Consider the following 6,000-nt stretch of genomic DNA (forward strand, 5'->3'; position numbering starts at 1 on the left):
GTGCCCTACAATCACACAGACTCACGCACACACACAACACAATTTTACACCCACTTGCGCAGTCCCTCAGTGTCACACACAATCTCGATGTCACAGGTAATTGCATAGTTTCTCACTGTCCATCAGTGTGCCTGACATATACAGTCTTAACCTCGTCTTCGTTACACCCAATCTCCCCTGTGTCTATTACATGACCTTCTCACGCCATCTCTTGGTGTATCAGTCATTCACTCTCTCCTTCTCTCACTAACTCAGTGCTTGTGACACACACAAGCACACATATCCTCTCCATATTGCACACAGTCTTGCACACAGTCCACCTCACAGTCACACAAATCTGTCCTGTACAGTCACATGCTGCCTCTCTCACATACACTGTCACACAGAATCTCCAGGTGTGACACACAGTCCCACACAATCTCTCACTCTCACATGTACCTCTCAGTGTCACATGCAATCACCTAAATAGTGTCTCTTCCACCCAATTGCACACCATCTCCCAGTGTCATGCACAGTCACACACACATCAGTATCACAGATGATCTCACAGTGTCACAGGCTCCTGCAATCTCATGGTGTCACACACAGTCACCTACATATTCTCTCCCTCACATATACAGTCATGCACAATCTCTCGGTGTCACACAACTTCACACAGTCACACACAAACTTCCGTGTCACACAGTCCCCCAATCTCTCATTATCACACATAACCTCACAATGTCACACAGCCACACACGATCTCCTGGTGTCACACATATTCTCACAGCCTCTTGGCATCACACACCATCTCCCGGTGTCACTCACGATACACTCACAGTGTCGCTCAGGTACTCAAGCCACACTGTCTCTGACACACAGACACAGCCATCTCTCCTCTCCTGATAGCCCCCTGCCGACCACACGGGGGCGCCCGCGGACCGCGGAGCCGCCCACCAGCTCGCGCCACAACCCCGCCGGAGATGGAAATAAGATTCAGGAACCAGAGAGAGTCAAGGAGACCGAGACACAGAAAGGTGGAGGGAGCTTGAGACCAGCGGGAGAGAACTGAAGCTAAACTGGGATACAGAGAACTTCAGAAAGAGAGAGAGACAGAGACAAAGTCAGAGAGACAGGAACACAGAGATAGAAATTTAGAGAGATAGAGACCTAGGGACTACGAGAGACCGAGGAGATAATCGCAGAGACAGAGAGACAAGAGACAGAGGTGCAGAGATAGGGGCACAAAGAGTGAGAAGGCACAGAAGAGAAACACACAGAAATGGGGGGTCCGAGACAGGGAAAGAATTGCAGACAGATAGAGGCACACAGAGACTGAGACGGTACATGAGAGACACACAGAGATGTTGAGACTCAGAGACAGGAACCGAGAGACACACACAGAGACAAAGGCAGGTACAGAGACCAAGCCCCACGCAGACGGCGGCTTCCAAAGGGACACGACTACGGAGGCGGAGCCTGCAGAGGCACGTCCTAGGGGAGTGGCCTAAAAAAAAAAACGCCGCAAGGGGGCGTGTCCGGGGCGTGGCGTCACGGGGGCGGGTCTGTCTGAAGCGTGTGTCCCAAGGGGCGTGGCCCGGGGCCTGACTACTTTGGGGCCACGTGAGCCCGGTGCAGGGTGGTGGAGACAGGGGTTCTGGAAATAGGTGGGGGTCGGAGGAGGAGCGTCTTTTCGGTTTTGCCTGCCTGAGCGGGGAAGCGAGACGGGCGTGGAGGGTACACCGGCGCGAGTCCCTGGTAGTGATTTGGGAGGGGGGCATCGGACCCTGGCCCCCCTCCCCCTCCTTCCGCGGGCGCTGCGGGGCCCTGTGGGGGAGGGGAGCTGGGTCCACATCTGGAAAGCATCAGGCGCGCCGGACGTGCCAGGGCCCCGGGCCCGGCTGCGGAAGGAGGGGGGCCGGGGCGCCCTTGTCCGCCCCCCTAGAGCGGGGTCCGCCGGCGCCGGGGAGGGGCCTGGGCGCGAGCCGAGCCCCGGCGCGTCCCGCAGCTGGTTTCCATCAGCGGTTCTGGCCCGGGCAGACCCCAAGGAGGAAACCCAGCGTAGTGCGGTGGAAGGCAGGGTGACGACCCAATCTCTCCCCACCCCGACGGCGTCCGGAGGTGGGGGGCGGGGGCAGACGGACAGACGAACACTGCTGGAACTCAGCTTTATCTCCATTTTTCTCCCGAGCTGCGGACCTGAGTCGTCATAAAAACTCCCAGGTGCTGCACACGAATCACTCCAGCCTCAGGGCAACCTAGTGGTTGATGGTATTATTGTCCCCATTTTGTGGAGGAGAGAACCGAGACCCTGGATTCGGATTCAGTCTATCTTTAGTTATTCAACAAATGTTAAATGAACGCCAACAGTAAGTTCTAGAATCTAATATGCAATTGCCAACTAGGTAGCCCCACCTGGATGTCTAGTGGGTATATCAAGCTGAGTCCCTGATTTCATCCGCCAAAGCCCCTCCTACTTCAGACATACCTATCTCCTGACTAAAACCAAACCAGATTCTGACTCACGTCAGATTAGAACTGTGCTCCATAGGGTTCTCAATGGCTGGTTTTTGGGAAGTAGCTAGAAATAGACCACCAGGCCTTTCTTCTGAGGTGCCTCTGGGTGGACTCAAACCTCCAAACTTTCAGTTAGCAGCTGAGCCTGTTAATCGTTTGCACCACGCAGGAACTTCTTACCCATCTCAGTTGACAGTGAATCTTTGGGGACATACTTGACTCCCCTCCTTCTCTCATATTCCACAAATGAACTAGCTACAAATCCCGTTGAACTCCATCTTCACAGTATCTCCAGAATCCAACCACTTGCCACCTCCTCTGCTGTCCCCACCGTGGTCCAGTTACCATCACCTCTCACTTGGACTATCGCAGTCTCTCTGTCACTGCCCACCGGCTTTCACCTCTGTCCTCCTCAGTCTGCTCCCCACAGGGCAACAAGAGGGAACCTGTTTAAAACTATGCCCTCAAATAATAACAAGTGTTGGCGAGGATGTGAAAAAATTGGAACCCTCATACACTGCTGATGGGAATATAAAATGGTACAGCCACTTTAGAAAACAGTCTGGCAGTTCCTCAAAAGCTTAAACACATAATTTTCGGATGACCCAACAATTCCATTCCTAGGTATAGACCCAAGAGGAATGAAAACATACATCCACACTAAAACTTGTACACTATAAACTAAAACTTGTACACTATAAACTAAAATTTGTACACTAAAACTTATTCACAATAATAGTCAAAATTGGAAACAACCCAAATATCCATCAACTGATGAATGGATAAACAAAATGTATGTCCATACCATGAAATATTCAGCCCTAAAAAGGAATGAAGAACTGATACATGCTACAACATGGATGAACCTTAAAAACATTATGCAAAGCGAAAGAAGCCAGACACAAAAGACTGTCTATTGTATGATTCCACTTATCTGCAATGTCCAGAACAGGCAAATCTATAGAGAAAGAAAGGAGGTTAGTGGTTGCTAGAGATGGGGGCTGGGGAAGAGGAGTTGTATAGTGAGAGCTAAAGGGCACAGGGTTTCTTTGTGGGGTGAGGAAAATGTTCTAACTTTACAGTGAGAATTGTACAATTCTGTGAATGTACTAAAAGCTATTGAATTATACACTTTAAACAGATGAATTTTATGGTATGTCCACTGTATCTCAAAATGGTTGCAGTAAATGTGAATGACTTTCTTTTTTAAGATTTTAGTGCTTACTGATAAAAAAACAGCTAACTAGTAACTAACAGCTAACATTTGCTGAGCACTTATTGCATGCCAGACTCTATTCTCAAAACTTTACATACACTAACTCATCTAATCCTCACAACCTCATGGGGTTAAAAAAAAAAAAAATCCATTGCTGTCAAGTCGATTCCCACTCAGAGCAACCATAGAGCTTCCAAGGAGCACCTGGTGGATTCAAACTACGGACCTTTTGGTTAGCAGTCACAGCTGTTAACCACTATGCCACCAGGGTTTCCTCATGGAATAGGTATTATTATTAAGCCCATTTTAGAGATGGAGAAACTGAGACTGCACAGAGGTTAAGTAACTTATCTGAAGTTAATAAGTGACAAGGCCAGGATTTAAATCCAGGCAGCCTATCTCCAGAGCTGATGATTCTGTGTGTGTGTATGTGGTGAGTGTATATACAACACCAACATAAAACTGCCATTTCAACCTTCCTTACATGTACAATTCAGTGACATTAATTACTTTCACCATGTTGTACAATGCATAGCACTATTCATTTCCATTTTTCTATCACTCTTAACAGAAGCTCACTGCTCCTCAAAAAAGCAGCATCCCTGGTCTTAACCACTGCCCTACACGGCTTATTTGCTATACGGATTATCTCTAGGAGGATACACAAGGAACTGGCTACAGGAAGGGGGGAGGAGTTGGTAAATAAATAAAGGTGATGAGGGCTATGGGGAAAAACTGAGCAGGATGGGGAGAACTGGGACAGGGTCGGGGGGAGAGGAGTTTGTAATTTTAAGTAGAGTGATCCAAAACCCAAACCTGCTGCCATCAAGTTGACTCTGACTCATAGTGACCCTATAAGACAAAGTAGAACTGCCCCCATAGGGATTCCAAGGTTGTAATCTTATTGAGGAAACCCTGGTGGCGTAGTGGTTAAGTGCTACGGCTGCTAACCAAAGGGATGGCAGTTTGAATCCACCAGGTGCTCCTTGGAAACTCTGTGGGGGCAGTTCTACTCTGTCATATAGGGTCGCTATGAGTCGGAATCGACTTGATGGCACTGGGTTTGGTTTTTTTTTTTTTTGGTAATCTTATCGAAGCAGAATGCCACATCTTTCTCCTATGGAGCTGCAGGTGGGTTCAAACCACTGACCTTTTGGTTAGCAGCCCAGCGCTTAACCACTGCACCACCAGAGCCCCTAATAGAGTGATCAGGGATGGTCTGAGAAGGTAACATTTGAAGAGAGACTTAAAGGAGGTGAGGGAGTGAGGTTTGTGGATATCTTCGGCAGGAGGATCACAGGTAAAGGAAATAGCCAGTGCAAAAGCCCTGAGGCAAAACTATGCCTGGTATGTTGGCAAAACAGCAAGGAGGCCAGTGTGACTGGAGCAGAGGAAATGAAAGGGAGAGTGAGAGGGGGTGAAGAGAGGTGACAGGGAGCAGCACATTATATGGGGCCCCGTGGGCCATGGTGAGGATTTCAGCTTTTACTCAGAGTATGGTGGGAACCATAGGGGAATTCTGAACAGAGAAGGGATTGCTTTTTGTTTTGTTTTGTCACAGCTCTCTCAAGGACAGAGAAGTGAACCCAGCCATGTAGACATAAAGGTCAAAAGCAGCAACAAGTACCATTCTTTGGGCTGTGGAGTCAGGTTGGAGTTGGAGTTGGCTCTCCCTCGTCTTATGACCCAGGGCAAGTGATAGCCTCTCTCTGAGTCTCCATTTATCCATTCATGACATGTTGGGCTTACCCAATAGGAAAATGGGCAAAAGTCTAGAACAGGCAATTCATATAAAAGGAAATAAAAGTGGGCCAGGAAACATACAAAATGATCCACCACCTCCAGAAAATACAGGAAGAGACAGCCTAATTAAGCAGAACAGCAATTGTTGCCCATCATTGGCAAGTGAAAATGACAGATAACTTTTGGTGTTTAGTGAAGCAGTGAAGAAACAGACAACTCAAAAATTGCTATCAGAAGCGTCAACTGGGGGTAGCCTTAATTGAGAGAAGTGCAAAGATCTCGATTAAAAAAAAATTAAAGACCATGCTATAATGACCAAACACGTTTCTAGAAATGGAGCCTACAGAAATATATATATGCACATACAGATATGCAAAGGGCATTCACTGTAGCAAGGTACACAACAGTAACAAATAAAATCAAATCAGAGAGCTGACAATAGGGAACCCTCACAATGGAATATTATGCAGCTGTCAAAAATAATACATTGATAGGAAAATATGTCATCTCAGTTTAGATGAAATGCGCAAGTTCCTAGGTGAATA

This window comes from Loxodonta africana, chromosome 11, assembly GCF_030014295.1.
Source record: "Loxodonta africana isolate mLoxAfr1 chromosome 11, mLoxAfr1.hap2, whole genome shotgun sequence".
NCBI lineage: Eukaryota > Metazoa > Chordata > Mammalia > Proboscidea > Elephantidae > Loxodonta > Loxodonta africana.